The following is a 17,866-nucleotide window of genomic DNA, read 5'->3' as shown; positions in this document are numbered from 1 at the left end:
GTCATTCCACAATGTATGCATATGTGAAACTTCATGTTGTACACCATAAATATATATCATTTTTATTTGTCAATTTAAAATGACAATTTAAATAAATTATAAAAATAAAATGAAATAACGTACACTGCAAAAGACTTTTATCTATTAAATCTCCAGAGAAGAACTCTAAGTTATAGAGGAAAGTAAAATTCCAGGAACGGTGAAATCCATCAGAAATGCCCTTCTTCAGCGCTTTCTGAAATTTGTCTGACACACTGGAAATCCAGTTCTTCACTAAGTCAGTGTTCTGGAAGTGTTAGTGTGTGTGTATATACGTGTGCGTGGGCTCACATACACAAATTAAATGAATGGAAATGTAAGCATCCAGATTATCAGTTTAATTTAGTTATCTATACATACACACACACACACACACTCACACACCGAAAACATTGACAAAATCAGCCATTCCACCAAAACTAGCTGCTTAGTGTCTCATCTCTCATTGAAGATTCCAAATAGAAACGTGGATTTAAAGAGGCATGGCGGTTCATTCTCTCTTGGAGCCCTGTTGGAAGTTGACTGACTGATTCAGACATTGTGTTTGCTCTTGCTTCCCTGGTTCTTTGAATTGGGACGTGAGGGTGTCCATTTTAGATCTTTCCTGCTTTCTCTTGTGGGCATTTAATGCTATGTTTCCCTCTACACACTGCTTTCAATGTATCCCAGAGATTCTGGTATGTTGTGTCTTTGTTCTCATTGGTTTCAAAGAACATCTTTATTCTGTCTTCATTTCGCTATGTACCCAGTAGTCACTCAGGAGCAGATTGCTCCGTTTCCGTGTAGTTGAGCGGTTTTGAGTGAGTTTCTTCATCCTGAGGTCCAGTTTGACTGCCCTGTGGTCTGAGAGACGGTTGGTTGTAATTTCTGTTCTTTTGCATTTGCGGAGGAGTGCTTTCCTTCCAACTATGTGGTCAGTTTTGGAATAAGTGTGATGTGGTGCTGAGAAGAATGTATATTCTGTTGATTTGGGGTGGAGAGTTAATGTAGATGTCTATTCGGTCTGCTTGGTGCAGAGCTAAGTTCAGTTCCTGGATATCCTTTTCAACTTTCTGTCTCGTTGATCTGTTTCATGTTGACGGTGGGGTGTTAAAATCTCCCATTGCTATTGTGTGGGTGTCTAATTATCTTCTGATGACACTTGAAAGATCAAGAAGTAGAAGCGCAAAAAAGTTATGCGTCCAATATGACAAAGCTAGTAAGTGGTGGAATTGGAATGGGAACCCAGATGTCTAACTCCAGAGCCTAAGGGCTTGAGCCACCTCACAGTGGTGCCTCTAGAGAAAACCAGGTAAGCGCGCATTCAAAAGCAAAGGACTTTCAGTTGTTTTTAGCTTTTTTTTTATTTTTAATTTTTAACTTCATACAGACATTTATTCTGCGCCTGCCCCGGGGGCGGGGGAAAAATCGGGTGGGGGAGGGGAGGTTCAGACAGCCCCACAGAAGGGGAAGAGGCCCAAGAACGAAGACGATCAGGAGGCTGGTGGGCCTGGGGGCTGGCCTTGTTGCCAGAGGCCGGGGAAGTCCAGGTGGGCTGGGGGAGGCTAGTGGTGGAAGGCCAGAGGTCTGGGAGGGGCAGAGGGATGGGCACAGGCGCCAGGGGTGGCGGCAGGGTCTCCGGGGACTGGGAGTGGCGGCTGGGGCCTCGGGGAGCCCATTGGTGGAAGGACAGAGGTCTGGGAGGGGCAGAGGGATGGGGACAGGGACGACGGCCCGCGGCAGGGACTCCGGGGGACTGGGAGTCCGGGGTCGGGGTTAGTCTTGGCTTTTGGCCCTCTCCTGCCGCCGGCTGCTCCAGTTTCTTTCGCTTTGCGGCGAGGTGGACAGGGCTAGCTCTCGGGATCGATGGCAGTTTGGGAAGAGGCCTGGGGCTCAGGACAGGCCAGGGCGGCGGGAGAGGCGGACCGGTGGCGTGGCTGGATCTGGGCGCGCTGTCGAACCTTCCACATCGCCAGCTGCAGGCAGGCGTTTGCGTCCTCGCTGGAGTTGTGGCCGTCCTGGCTGTCCTGGATGATCTGTCCCAGGTAGTCGGCCGCGAGATTCCTGAGGGAACGCTTGTAGGGGAAACCCAGGTAGTGCGGGAAGAGCACGGCCGTGTCCACCACGGTGCTGTGGATCAGCTTGAGGGCCAGCAGATCGCTCTCCAGGCTGTGCCCGATGAGGATGGTTTGGGCGCTGAAAAAGCTCAGCAGGATGGCTTGGACTTCGGGCAACGTGACGCTCGTCTTGGCGACGTCGGCCTCGGTCACTCCGGAAAACCTGGTGTTGTAGTCCACGATCTCGTTGTCGGGCTTGACGAAGGTGTCGTACACCACTTGCATGTCGGCGTCCACCACGGTGACGCGGGTCAGCTCCAGGCCATGCGTGGTGTAGCACATCTCACAGTCCAAGGCGTAGATTCCTGGATAAGCGTCTGTGGAAAACTCTTTCTTGAAGGTCTTCACGAAGCCATGGAGGCTCTCCTTGCGGCCGTCCCGCACGTGCTGCTTTGCCACCTGGCAGCCCACTGAGCCAGGAGCAGCTGCACAGCAGGTGTACTGGCGAACCCGGCCTGCAGCCACTTGGCTGGAGCGGACCCGCCCCCAGTGATAATAACACAACTGGTCGCGTAGACAGCGGCCCGAGGAGGACACCAGGTAGTCGGTGCCACAACGGCAGCAGACCCTGCAGGAGGAGTCGCCGGGCCCCTTCCCCTGGCCAGTGAAGAGGACGGCGCCTCCGGGCCGCTCGGGGTGCGGGAAGGGGTAGCCGTTCTCCTTGAGCTGGTCCTGGGTGAGCAGGAACTCCTGGAGGCGGCTGTACAGGGCGGCCCTGCTGAGGCCCGGCATGGAGCTGGGGGTCAGGCCCTTCAGTCTCTTGAGGGTGTTCAGGACCACATTCAGGTACATGTTCTTGTTGGGGCTGCAGTCGTAGGCCACCTTCTCCTCGTTCAGCGCCTTCTCCTCGGCCTCCTGCTTGGAGGCGCAGAACTTGAGACACTCTTTGGTGAACAGTTGGAGATAGCCTCGGCGGATGACGGTGGGGACTTGGCAGCGAGACCTTCGGAGGATAATGGGTTTCTTCCAAGTCGGTAAGGATGGACGACGGACGATTCGCTTAGAGCTGAGTGTGGTGGAGGTCTTGCATGCCCTCCCCCGTCTGTTGCGACCAGTCTTCCGTGGCTGTGTGCCGACCCTGGAGCCATTGGAGCGTTGGCTGCTGCCGGCCACCCGGGTTCTCTTGGCATCGGTGCGACCTGCGACCAAGCAGGGGCTGGGAAAGTGGGCGATCCTCTTCCTCTCCCTGGGGGCTGAGATGCGGACTCCACAGGGCCTCTCTGTCAGCCTTGGGGCGGCTGGCAAGCAGCAGGCCGACCCCCTCTGCGCGGGGAAGTACCACGCCTCCGTCGCCATCTTGGGCCACGCTGGGGGCACCGCCGGACCCCTATTCTGGGGCTCCGCCCGGATGTCCACGAGTGCTGAGGCCTGGTTGTGCATCTGGGGCACGCAGAGCCCGAAGCTCTGGGCAGGCTGATGAGAGGGCAGTGGGAATTCTGGAGCCTCGAGGGCCGCCTCCTCGGCCACCTTCTTGGCTTCTGGGTATGCAGGAGGGAACCAGCAGGGAGCTGTGGCTCGCAACATCTTGCTGCCTTCGGGAACACCGACCTGGCTCTGCTCCACTCCCAAATGGCGGCTTGCCTCGTGGGGCGCCTCCTCGGCCACCTTCTTAGCTTCTGGGTATGCAGGTGGGAACCAGCAGGGAGCTGTGGCTCGCAACATCTTGCTGCCTTCGGGAGCACCGGCCTGGCTCTGCTCCTCTCCCAACTGGCGGCTTGCCTCGAGGGCCGCCTCCTCGGCCACCTTCTTGGCTTCTGGGCATGCAGGTGGGAACCAGCAGGGAGCTGTGGCTCGCAACATCTTGCTGCCTTCGGGAACACCGACCTGGCTCTGCTCCTCTCCCAAATGGCGGCTTGCCTCGTGGGCCGCCTCCTCGGCCACCTTCTTAGCTTCTGGGTATGCAGGTGGGAACCAGCAGGGAGCTGTGGCTCGCAACATCTTGCTGCCTTCGGGAGCACCGGCCTGGCTCTGCTCCTCTCCCAACTGGCGGCTTCAATGAGTGGCGCGGCCGCCCCGCCTCACCTTTATACAGGCACAGGGCAGAGTGGGTGGGACTTCCCCTTCATTGGATTGGTGCTTCAGTCTAGTCACACTGAACCTCATCTTCCACGAGACTTCAGCTTGGGAATTCCTCAGGGGGTCCGCCCATGGAATCAACTGGAATTCCCGGTTGCCAACCTTGGAGCTAGGTTCCTTTTCTTAAGTTAATTGACTGTCCCTGCACAGCAGTCCTATAATAGCGAGTGGAATTGGGCTACCTAGGATTAAATTAAGGTTCAGGGAGGTTGGTCAGCTTGCTGGGCCCACACAGCAACCCATGGAGCCAGGACTGGGACAGCAGTCTGCTGCATGCTGGAGGGCATGCCTCTCTCTGGGGTTGCCTTTCCCTGCTCTGTGCACTCCTCCACTGTGGGCAAACTGAAGACAGGAAGTGGACCGCATCCACTTCTCTCCCAGGATTTGGGCAATATTCAGTACAGGGGGTCTTCCGAAAGTTCATAGAAAATGTACATGGTGAGAAATCTATGCATGGATTTCAATTCGTTTTCACTAAAATAAACATGTACTAACTTCTTACAACCTTTCTGAACTGGATCTCATTGGAGGCACTAAGAAGGATGAGACATCCACTGAAAAGGCCTCCTATCAGTGCAACTTGAATTCCGCTAAAATTGCAGCAAGAGCAAACATCCAATTGACGGTGAAGCTTGGGTGGAAGAATGAAGAAATCATTGAGGTTTGAAGAAAAGCTTCTAAGGACACTAGCCCAAAGAAATCAACTCTTTACGGAGGTATGGCTTGTTTCAAGAAGAGATGAGAAGATGTGGAAGATGAATCCTGCAGTGGCTGTGAAAACCATTGTGCCCAGATCAGCTGCAGTGACGACGAGAGCTATCAGTGGAAATTTTCAACAGGAGGGATCACGATCCTCGGGCACCTGTTTCACAAATTGTAACCGGAATTTGGAACATGGCTTCGCCAATATGATCCTGAAGACAAAGCGTCATCAAAGCGATGGCTACCAAGAGATGGCAGTGGTCCAGTCAAAGGAAAAGGAGGGCAGACCAAAGGCAACTTCATGGCATCAGTGTTATGGGACGCTCAAGGCATTTTGCATGTTGACTTTCTGAAGAGCCAAACATCTGCTTATTAGGAGAGTGTTTTGCGAAACTTAGACAAAGCTTTGGTAGAAACATGCTGGGAAAGTCTCACTCGAGTCCTTTTTGACCACATCAATGCTCTGCTCATTCCTCTCATCAAACAAGGGCCATTTTGTCAGTTTCAATGGGCAATCCTTAGGAATTCACCTTCCAGGCTGGTTTCGTTCCTTCCAACTTCTTTTTGTTTCCTCATGAGAAAAAGTCTCCTTGCCTTGCTTGGAAAGATGAGAGAAAGTCTCGTTGCCTTGCTTGGAAAGATGAGAGATGAGATCCTCCTCTTGTCTCCCAGGACAGAATGGTCAGACTTGAGTTTCCTTTCTCCTCACTCTTGTCTTCCTTGAGGGAGCTGCTGTGCCAGACAGAACTGCTCCCGTGTCTAGACACTGGTAGACTCGTTGAAGATCCGCACAGGCAATCCTCCGTGGGGTCAAAGTGGAAGGACTTATTTCTTTAGGGCTCAGTAGTCCGCATCCTGACGCGCACCTTCAGCAGGCCAGGGTGGGGAAAAGGAGGGTGAAAGGGGGTGGCTCAGAGCCCGCTTCTTCAGCTTGGGGGTATCCTGGGAGGAACCGTTGTCCAGTGAGCAGCTCTTCGTCTCCACCAAATTCCCTAGGGGGAAATTTCTGGCAGCCCTTCTTGTTCAGCAGCTTATTGGGGCCAGGTGGACCTCGGCTAGTCACCAGCCGGTAGGCTTTTCTCCATTTCAGTTAGTTTTGCAAGTTGCCTAGGTGACTATTGACCTCATTATCCAGAACAGCAAAGGGACGAGGGGTGAGAAGAGTGGCCGTCTGGGTTTGCAGCATATTGCTGCCTTATAGGAGTTGTGCAGTCATCGGGTGTGTGGAACTCCACCTGGCTGATCGGTGGGAACGCCTCCACAAACTCGCTAAATTCAGTAGCTTTTGCCTTCCAAGATTCATTTGCCCAATGTAGAATGCTTTAAACGAACGAGCATGAAGAGTGCTGGGCCGGAAAGTGACGATACGGATGGTAGGGGCTCCTCGGAGTAGAGGAGTAGAGTTTTACTATGATAACTAGGAGGCAAATAACAAGGAGCTGAACGTGATGCATAATAAACGAAGCACACACTCACGAAGCTCCATACCAACTACATTCAAATGGTAATCATGATATTTGGAAATACAACTTAATGGGAAATCATTAAGTAATCTCATCCAACTTTCTTTAGTGGGTGGCAGGGCTATGGAGGGGAAACAGCAATGGTTCTGGTACCTCCTTAACTTTCTTCCATTAAATTCACCCAACAAGCCTCCAGAGAAGATATTACTGCTTTGATATTACAAAGGGAAAGACAGGTATGGCATCTCTAAAGAGCACAATGTTCTAGGACTGGGATGACTTGAAATCCACACACACACATTTCTGAGACAATTTTGCCATAAGGTACCTTACACCTTACTGTAAACTTATTTTACAATAAGTCTTGAACATCATTCCAAGTTACCATTTGGAAGAGTTTCCTCCATTTGGTTTTGTTCTAGCTGCATAGTATTCTTCTGTAAGGATGAACGTACTCTGATTTAGTTAGCCAGCCTCTTACTGATGTACAATTAAGTCGTTTTTAAATCTTTCACTCTTGAAAATCTTGTTTCTCACACATAAATATTTGTATCCAATAAATAGTTGAAGTAGAATTGTTGGAGTTCGAGACCAGCCTGGCCAACATGGTGAAAACCCATCTCTCCTAGAAACACAAAATTGGCCGCACATGATGGGACATGCCTTTAATCTCAGCTGAGGCAGGAGAATCACTTCAGCCTGGGAGGCAGAGGTTGTGGTGAGCCGAAATCATGCCACTGCACTCCAGCCTGGGGAACACGAGCGAAACCATATCCCCCCCAAAACAATAATAATAAATGTATATCTATCTATCTATCTATCTATATATATAGGTACATATATCCAATAGAATCCTATTCAGCCTTGAAAAAGAAAGAAATCTTATCGTTAGCAACATGAATGAGCCTAGAGGATGTTCTACTGTGTGAAATAAAGCAAAGGCCAGACACAGTGGCTCAGGCCTGTAATCCCAGGACTTTGGGAGGAGAAGGGAGGAGGAAGAGTTGAGCCCAGGAGTTGGAGATCAACCATCTCTACAAAAAATACAAAAATTAGCCAGGTGTGGTGTTGGACGCCTGTAGTCCTAGCTACTCAGGAGGCTGAAGTGGGAGGATCTCTTGACCCCGGGAGGTGGAGGCCGTGGTGAGCCGTGTTTGTGTCACTGTACTCCAGCCTTGGTGACAGACTCCGACACTGTCTGAAAAAATACATCAATACATCATAAAGTTTTAAAAAGCAAACACAGAAATACAAATACTGCACGATCTCACTTCTATGTGCAATGTAAAAAAGTGGAACTCAGAGTCGTAGAGAGCAGAACGCTGCTTACCCGAGGCAGGGGCCGGGGAGGGATTGGGAGATGTTAGTCTAATGATACAAAATTTCAGATACGAATAGTTCTAGAGATATGTTGAACAGCACGGCAACTACAGTGGGTAACTATGGACTGTATACTTGAAATGTGCTATCAGAGTAGATTTGAAACATGTTCTCATCACCATAAAATCAGTATGTGAGGAAACGAATGTGTTAATTAGCTTGATTTTTGTGTCATTCCACAATGTATGCATATGTGAAACTTCATGTTGTACACCATAAATATATATCATTTTTATTTGTCAATTTAAAATGACAATTTAAATAAATTATAAAAATAAAATGAAATAACGTACACTGCAAAAGACTTTTATCTATTAAATCTCCAGAGAAGAACTCTAAGTTATAGAGGAAAGTAAAATTCCAGGAACGGTGAAATCCATCAGAAATGCCCTTCTTCAGCGCTTTCTGAAATTTGTCTGACACACTGGAAATCCAGTTCTTCACTAAGTCAGTGTTCTGGAAGTGTTAGTGTGTGTGTATATACGTGTGCGTGGGCTCACATACACAAATTAAATGAATGGAAATGTAAGCATCCAGATTATCAGTTTAATTTAGTTATCTATACATACACACACACACACACACTCACACACCGAAAACATTGACAAAATCAGCCATTCCACCAAAACTAGCTGCTTAGTGTCTCATCTCTCATTGAAGATTCCAAATAGAAACGTGGATTTAAAGAGGCATGGCGGTTCATTCTCTCTTGGAGCCCTGTTGGAAGTTGACTGACTGATTCAGACATTGTGTTTGCTCTTGCTTCCCTGGTTCTTTGAATTGGGACGTGAGGGTGTCCATTTTAGATCTTTCCTGCTTTCTCTTGTGGGCATTTAATGCTATGTTTCCCTCTACACACTGCTTTCAATGTATCCCAGAGATTCTGGTATGTTGTGTCTTTGTTCTCATTGGTTTCAAAGAACATCTTTATTCTGTCTTCATTTCGCTATGTACCCAGTAGTCACTCAGGAGCAGATTGCTCCGTTTCCGTGTAGTTGAGCGGTTTTGAGTGAGTTTCTTCATCCTGAGGTCCAGTTTGACTGCCCTGTGGTCTGAGAGACGGTTGGTTGTAATTTCTGTTCTTTTGCATTTGCGGAGGAGTGCTTTCCTTCCAACTATGTGGTCAGTTTTGGAATAAGTGTGATGTGGTGCTGAGAAGAATGTATATTCTGTTGATTTGGGGTGGAGAGTTAATGTAGATGTCTATTCGGTCTGCTTGGTGCAGAGCTAAGTTCAGTTCCTGGATATCCTTTTCAACTTTCTGTCTCGTTGATCTGTTTCATGTTGACGGTGGGGTGTTAAAATCTCCCATTGCTATTGTGTGGGTGTCTAATTATCTTCTGATGACACTTGAAAGATCAAGAAGTAGAAGCGCAAAAAAGTTATGCGTCCAATATGACAAAGCTAGTAAGTGGTGGAATTGGAATGGGAACCCAGATGTCTAACTCCAGAGCCTAAGGGCTTGAGCCACCTCACAGTGGTGCCTCTAGAGAAAACCAGGTAAGCGCGCATTCAAAAGCAAAGGACTTTCAGTTGTTTTTAGCTTTTTTTTTATTTTTAATTTTTAACTTCATACAGACATTTATTCTGCGCCTGCCCCGGGGGCGGGGGAAAAATCGGGTGGGGGAGGGGAGGTTCAGACAGCCCCACAGAAGGGGAAGAGGCCCAAGAACGAAGACGATCAGGAGGCTGGTGGGCCTGGGGGCTGGCCTTGTTGCCAGAGGCCGGGGAAGTCCAGGTGGGCTGGGGGACGCTAGTGGTGGAAGGCCAGAGGTCTGGGAGGGGCAGAGGGATGGGCACAGGCGCCAGGGGTGGCGGCAGGGTCTCCGGGGACTGGGAGTGGCGGCTGGGGCCTCGGGGAGCCCATTGGTGGAAGGACAGAGGTCTGGGAGGGGCAGAGGGATGGGGACAGGGACGACGGCCCGCGGCAGGGACTCCGGGGGACTGGGAGTCCGGGGTCGGGGTTAGTCTTGGCTTTTGGCCCTCTCCTGCCGCCGGCTGCTCCAGTTTCTTTCGCTTTGCGGCGAGGTGGACAGGGCTAGCTCTCGGGATCGATGGCAGTTTGGGAAGAGGCCTGGGGCTCAGGACAGGCCAGGGCGGCGGGAGAGGCGGACCGGTGGCGTGGCTGGATCTGGGCGCGCTGTCGAACCTTCCACATCGCCAGCTGCAGGCAGGCGTTTGCGTCCTCGCTGGAGTTGTGGCCGTCCTGGCTGTCCTGGATGATCTGTCCCAGGTAGTCGGCCGCGAGATTCCTGAGGGAACGCTTGTAGGGGAAACCCAGGTAGTGCGGGAAGAGCACGGCCGTGTCCACCACGGTGCTGTGGATCAGCTTGAGGGCCAGCAGATCGCTCTCCAGGCTGTGCCCGATGAGGATGGTTTGGGCGCTGAAAAAGCTCAGCAGGATGGCTTGGACTTCGGGCAACGTGACGCTCGTCTTGGCGACGTCGGCCTCGGTCACTCCGGAAAACCTGGTGTTGTAGTCCACGATCTCGTTGTCGGGCTTGACGAAGGTGTCGTACACCACTTGCATGTCGGCGTCCACCACGGTGACGCGGGTCAGCTCCAGGCCATGCGTGGTGTAGCACATCTCACAGTCCAAGGCGTAGATTCCTGGATAAGCGTCTGTGGAAAACTCTTTCTTGAAGGTCTTCACGAAGCCATGGAGGCTCTCCTTGTGGCCGTCCCGCACGTGCTGCTTTGCCACCTGGCAGCCCACTGAGCCAGGAGCAGCTGCACAGCAGGTGTACTGGCGAACCCGGCCTGCAGCCACTTGGCTGGAGCGGACCCGCCCCCAGTGATAATAACACAACTGGTCGCGTAGACAGCGGCCCGAGGAGGACACCAGGTAGTCGGTGCCACAACGGCAGCAGACCCTGCAGGAGGAGTCGCCGGGCCCCTTCCCCTGGCCAGTGAAGAGGACGGCGCCTCCGGGCCGCTCGGGGTGCGGGAAGGGGTAGCCGTTCTCCTTGAGCTGGTCCTGGGTGAGCAGGAACTCCTGGAGGCGGCTGTACAGGGCGGCCCTGCTGAGGCCCGGCATGGAGCTGGGGGTCAGGCCCTTCAGTCTCTTGAGGGTGTTCAGGACCACATTCAGGTACATGTTCTTGTTGGGGCTGCAGTCGTAGGCCACCTTCTCCTCGTTCAGCGCCTTCTCCTCGGCCTCCTGCTTGGAGGCGCAGAACTTGAGACACTCTTTGGTGAACAGTTGGAGATAGCCTCGGCGGATGACGGTGGGGACTTGGCAGCGAGACCTTCGGAGGATAATGGGTTTCTTCCAAGTCGGTAAGGATGGACGACGGACGATTCGCTTAGAGCTGAGTGTGGTGGAGGTCTTGCATGCCCTCCCCCGTCTGTTGCGACCAGTCTTCCGTGGCTGTGTGCCGACCCTGGAGCCATTGGAGCGTTGGCTGCTGCCGGCCACCCGGGTTCTCTTGGCATCGGTGCGACCTGCGACCAAGCAGGGGCTGGGAAAGTGGGCGATCCTCTTCCTCTCCCTGGGGGCTGAGATGCGCACTCCACAGGGCCTCTCTGTCAGCCTTGGGGCGGCTGGCAAGCAGCAGGCCGACCCCCTCTGCGCGGGGAAGTACCAGGCCTCCGTCGCCATCTTGGGCCACGCTGGGGGCACCGCCGGACCCCTATTCTGGGGCTCCGCCCGGATGTCCACGAGTGCTGAGGCCTGGTTGTGCATCTGGGGCCCGCAGAGCCCGAAGCTCTGGGCAGGCTGATGAGAGGGCAGTGGGAATTCTGGAGCCTCGAGGGCCGCCTCCTCGGCCACCTTCTTGGCTTCTGGGTATGCAGGAGGGAACCAGCAGGGAGCTGTGGCTCGCAACATCTTGCTGCCTTCGGGAACACCGACCTGGCTCTGCTCCACTCCCAAATGGCGGCTTGCCTCGTGGGGCGCCTCCTCGGCCACCTTCTTAGCTTCTGGGTATGCAGGTGGGAACCAGCAGGGAGCTGTGGCTCGCAACATCTTGCTGCCTTCGGGAGCACCGGCCTGGCTCTGCTCCTCTCCCAACTGGCGGCTTGCCTCGAGGGCCGCCTCCTCGGCCACCTTCTTGGCTTCTGGGCATGCAGGTGGGAACCAGCAGGGAGCTGTGGCTCGCAACATCTTGCTGCCTTCGGGAACACCGACCTGGCTCTGCTCCTCTCCCAAATGGCGGCTTGCCTCGTGGGCCGCCTCCTCGGCCACCTTCTTAGCTTCTGGGTATGCAGGTGGGAACCAGCAGGGAGCTGTGGCTCGCAACATCTTGCTGCCTTCGGGAGCACCAGCCTGGCTCTGCTCCTCTCCCAACTGGCGGCTTCAATGAGTGGCGCGGCCGCCCCGCCTCACCTTTATACAGGCACAGGGCAGAGTGGGTGGGACTTCCCCTTCATTGGATTGGTGCTTCAGTCTAGTCACACTGAACCTCATCTTCCACGAGACTTCAGCTTGGGAATTCCTCAGGGGGTCCGCCCATGGAATCAACTGGAATTCCCGGTTGCCAACCTTGGAGCTAGGTTCCTTTTCTTAAGTTAATTGACTGTCCCTGCACAGCAGTCCTATAATAGCGAGTGGAATTGGGCTACCTAGGATTAAATTAAGGTTCAGGGAGGTTGGTCAGCTTGCTGGGCCCACACAGCAACCCATGGAGCCAGGACTGGGCCAGCAGTCTGCTGCATGCTGGAGGGCATGCCTCTCTCTGGGGTTGCCTTTCCCTGCTCTGTGCACTCCTCCACTGTGGGCAAACTGAAGACAGGAAGTGGACCGCATCCACTTCTCTCCCAGGATTTGGGCAATATTCAGTACAGGGGGTCTTCCGAAAGTTCATAGAAAATGTACATGGTGAGAAATCTATGCATGGATTTCAATTCGTTTTCACTAAAATAAACATGTACTAACTTCTTACAACCTTTCTGAACTGGATCTCATTGGAGGCACTAAGAAGGATGAGACATCCACTGAAAAGGCCTCCTATCAGTGCAACTTGAATTCCGCTAAAATTGCAGCAAGAGCAAACATCCAATTGACGGTGAAGCTTGGGTGGAAGAATGAAGAAATCATTGATGTTTGAAGAAAAGCTTCTAAGGACACTAGCCCAAAGAAATCAACTCTTTACGGAGGTATGGCTTGTTTCAAGAAGAGATGAGAAGATGTGGAAGATGAATCCTGCAGTGGCTGTGAAAACCATTGTGCCCAGATCAGCTGCAGTGACGACGAGAGCTATCAGTGGAAATTTTCAACAGGAGGGATCACGATCCTGGGGCACCTGTTTGACAAATTGTAACCGGAATTTGGAACATGGCTTCGCCAATATGATCCTGAAGACAAAGCGTCATCAAAGCGATGGCTACCAAGAGATGGCAGTGGTCCAGTCAAAGGAAAAGGAGGGCAGACCAAAGGCAACATCATGGCATCAGTGTTATGGGACGCTCAAGGCATTTTGCATGTTGACTTTCTGAAGAGCCAAACATCTGCTTATTAGGAGAGTGTTTTGCGAAACTTAGACAAAGCTTTGGTAGAAACATGCTGGGAAAGTCTCACTCGAGTCCTTTTTGACCACATCAATGCTCTGCTCATTCCTCTCATCAAACAAGGGCCATTTTGTCAGTTTCAATGGGCAATCCTTAGGAATTCACCTTCCAGGCTGGTTTCGTTCCTTCCAACTTCTTTTAGTTTCCTCATGAGAGAAAGTCTCCTTGCCTTGCTTGGAAAGATGAGAGAAAGTCTCGTTGCCTTGCTTGGAAAGATGAGAGATGAGATCCTCCTCTTGTCTCCCAGGACAGAATGGTCAGACTTGAGTTTCCTTTCTCCTCACTCTTGTCTTCCTTGAGGGAGCTGCTGTGCCAGACAGAACTGCTCCCGTGTCTAGACACTGGTAGACTCGTTGAAGATCCGCACAGGCAATCCTCCGTGGGGTCAAAGTGGAAGGACTTATTTCTTTAGGGCTCAGTAGTCCGCATCCTGACGCGCACCTTCAGCAGGCCAGGGTGGGGAAAAGGAGGGTGAAAGGGGGTGGCTCAGAGCCCGCTTCTTCAGCTTGGGGGTATCCTGGGAGGAACCGTTGTCCAGTGAGCAGCTCTTCGTCTCCACCAAATTCCCTAGGGGGAAATTTCTGGCAGCCCTTCTTGTTCAGCAGCTTATTGGGGCCAGGTGGACCTCGGCTAGTCACCAGCCGGAAGGCCTTTCTCCATTTCAGTTTGTTTTGCAGTTGCCTAGGTGACTATTGACCTCATTATCCAGAACAGCAAAGGGACGAGGGGTGAGAAGAGTGGCCGTCTGGGTTTGCAGCATATTGCTGCCTTATAGGAGTTGTGCAGTCATCGGGTGTGTGGAACTCCACCTGGCTGACCGGTGGGAACGCCTCCACAAACTCGCTAAATTCAGTAGCTTTGGCCTTCCAAGATTCATTTGCCCAATGTAGAATGCTTTAAACGAACGAGCATGAAGAGTGCTGGGCCGGAAAGTGACGATACGGATGGTAGGGGCTCCTCGGAGTAGAGGAGTAGAGTTTTACTATGATAACTAGGAGGCAAATAACAAGGAGCTGAACGTGATGCATAATAAACGAAGCAGACACTCACGAAGCTCCATACCAACTACATTCAAATGGTAATCATGATATTTGGAAATACAACTTAATGGGAAATCATTAAGTAATCTCATCCAACTTTCTTTAGTGGGTGGCAGGGCTATGGAGGGGAAACAGCAATGGTTCTGGTACCTCCTTAACTTTCTTCCATTAAATTCACCCAACAAGCCTCCAGAGAAGATATTACTGCTTTGATATTACAAAGGGAAAGACAGGTATGGCATCTCTAAAGAGCACAATGTTCTAGGACTGGGATGACTTGAAATCCACACACACACATTTCTGAGAGAATTTTGCCATAAGGTACCTTACACCTTACTGTAAACTTATTTTACAATAAGTCTTGAACATCATTCCAAGTTACCATTTGGAAGAGTTTCCTCCATTTGGTTTTGTTCTAGCTGCATAGTATTCTTCTGTAAGGATGAACGTACTCTGATTTAGTTAGCCAGCCTCTTACTGATGTACAATTAAGTCGTTTTTAAATCTTTCACTCTTGAAAATCTTGTTTCTCACACATAAATATATGTATCCAATAAATAGTTGAAGTAGAATTGTTGGAGTTCGAGACCAGCCTGGCCAACATGGTGAAAACCCATCTCTCCTAGAAACACAAAATTGGCCGCACATGATGGGACATGCCTTTTATCTCAGCTGAGGCAGGAGAATCACTTCAGCCTGGGAGGCAGAGGTTGTGGTGAGCCGAAATCTTGCCACTGCACTCCAGCCTGGGGAACACGAGCGAAACAATATCCCCCCCAAAACAATAATAATAAATGTATATCTATCTATCTATCTATATATATAGGTACATATATCCAATAGAATCCTATTCAGCCTTGAAAAAGAAAGAAATCTTATCGTTAGCAACATGAATGAGCCTAGAGGATGTTCTACTGTGTGAAATAAAGCAAAGGCCAGACACAGTGGCTCAGGCCTGTAATCCCAGGACTTTGGGAGGAGAAGGGAGGAGGAAGAGTTGAGCCCAGGAGTTGGAGATCAACCATCTCTACAAAAAATACAAAAATTAGCCAGGTGTGGTGTTGGACGCCTGTAGTCCTAGCTACTCAGGAGGCTGAAGTGGGAGGATCTCTTGACCCCGGGAGGTGGAGGCCGTGGTGAGCCGTGTTTGTGTCACTGTACTCCAGCCTTGGTGACAGACTCCGACACTGTCTGAAAAAATACATCAATACATCATAAAGTTTTAAAAAGCAAACACAGAAATACAAATACTGCACGATCTCACTTCTATGTGCAATGTAAAAAAGTGGAACTCAGAGTCGTAGAGAGCAGAACGCTGCTTACCCGAGGCAGGGGCCGGGGAGGGATTGGGAGATGTTAGTCTAATGATACAAAATTTCAGATACGAATAGTTCTAGAGATATGTTGAACAGCACGGCAACTACAGTGGGTAACTATGGACTGTATACTTGAAATGTGCTATCAGAGTAGATTTGAAACATGTTCTCATCACCATAAAATCAGTATGTGAGGAAACGAATGTGTTAATTAGCTTGATTTTTGTGTCATTCCACAATGTATACATATACGAAACATCATGTTGTACACCATAAATATATATCATTTTTATTTGTCAATTTAAAATGACAATTTAAATAAATTATAAAAATAAAATGAAATAACGTACACTGCAAAAGACTTTTATCTATTAAATCTCCAGAGAAGAACTCTAAGTTATAGAGGAAAGTAAAATTCCAGGAACGGTGAAATCCATCAGAAATGCCCTTCTTCAGCGCTTTCTGAAATTTGTCTGACACACTGGAAATCCAGTTCTTCACTAAGTCAGTGTTCTGGAAGTGTTAGTGTGTGTGTATATACGTGTGCGTGGGCTCACATACACAAATTAAATGAATGGAAATGTAAGCATCCAGATTATCAGTTTAATTTAGTTATCTATACATACACACACACACACACACACTCACACACCGAAAACATTGACAAAATCAGCCATTCCACCAAAACTAGCTGCTTAGTGTCTCATCTCTCATTGAAGATTCCAAATAGAAACGTGGATTTAAAGAGGCATGGCGGTTCATTCTCTCTTGGAGCCCTGTTGGAAGTTGACTGACTGATTCAGACATTGTGTTTGCTCTTGCTTCCCTGGTTCTTTGAATTGGGACGTGAGGGTGTCCATTTTAGATCTTTCCTGCTTTCTCTTGTGGGCATTTAATGCTATGTTTCCCTCTACACACTGCTTTCAATGTATCCCAGAGATTCTGGTATGTTGTGTCTTTGTTCTCATTGGTTTCAAAGAACATCTTTATTCTGTCTTCATTTCGCTATGTACCCAGTAGTCACTCAGGAGCAGATTGCTCCGTTTCCGTGTAGTTGAGCGGTTTTGAGTGAGTTTCTTCATCCTGAGGTCCAGTTTGACTGCCCTGTGGTCTGAGAGACGGTTGGTTGTAATTTCTGTTCTTTTGCATTTGCGGAGGAGTGCTTTCCTTCCAACTATGTGGTCAGTTTTGGAATAAGTGTGATGTGGTGCTGAGAAGAATGTATATTCTGTTGATTTGGGGTGGAGAGTTAATGTAGATGTCTATTCGGTCTGCTTGGTGCAGAGCTAAGTTCAGTTCCTGGATATCCTTTTCAACTTTCTGTCTCGTTGATCTGTTTCATGTTGACGGTGGGGTGTTAAAATCTCCCATTGCTATTGTGTGGGTGTCTAATTATCTTCTGATGACACTTGAAAGATCAAGAAGTAGAAGCGCAAAAAAGTTATGCGTCCAATATGACAAAGCTAGTAAGTGGTGGAATTGGAATGGGAACCCAGATGTCTAACTCCAGAGCCTAAGGGCTTGAGCCACCTCACAGTGGTGCCTCTAGAGAAAACCAGGTAAGCGCGCATTCAAAAGCAAAGGACTTTCAGTTGTTTTTAGCTTTTTTTTTATTTTTAATTTTTAACTTCATACAGACATTTATTCTGCGCCTGCCCCGGGGGCGGGGGAAAAATCGGGTGGGGGAGGGGAGGTTCAGACAGCCCCACAGAAGGGGAAGAGGCCCAAGAACGAAGACGATCAGGAGGCTGGTGGGCCTGGGGGCTGGCCTTGTTGCCAGAGGCCGGGGAAGTCCAGGTGGGCTGGGGGAGGCTAGTGGTGGAAGGCCAGAGGTCTGGGAGGGGCAGAGGGATGGGCACAGGCGCCAGGGGTGGCGGCAGGGTCTCCGGGGACTGGGAGTGGCGGCTGGGGCCTCGGGGAGCCCATTGGTGGAAGGACAGAGGTCTGGGAGGGGCAGAGGGATGGGGACAGGGACGACGGCCCGCGGCAGGGACTCCGGGGGACTGGGAGTCCGGGGTCGGGGTTAGTCTTGGCTTTTGGCCCTCTCCTGCCGCCGGCTGCTCCAGTTTCTTTCGCTTTGCGGCGAGGTGGACAGGGCTAGCTCTCGGGATCGATGGCAGTTTGGGAAGAGGCCTGGGGCTCAGGACAGGCCAGGGCGGCGGGAGAGGCGGACCGGTGGCGTGGCTGGATCTGGGCGCGCTGTCGAACCTTCCACATCGCCAGCTGCAGGCAGGCGTTTGCGTCCT

Source organism: Pongo abelii, chromosome 7 (assembly GCF_028885655.2).
Source record: "Pongo abelii isolate AG06213 chromosome 7, NHGRI_mPonAbe1-v2.0_pri, whole genome shotgun sequence".
NCBI lineage: Eukaryota > Metazoa > Chordata > Mammalia > Primates > Hominidae > Pongo > Pongo abelii.
Note: the sequence above shows the minus strand (reverse complement) of the source record.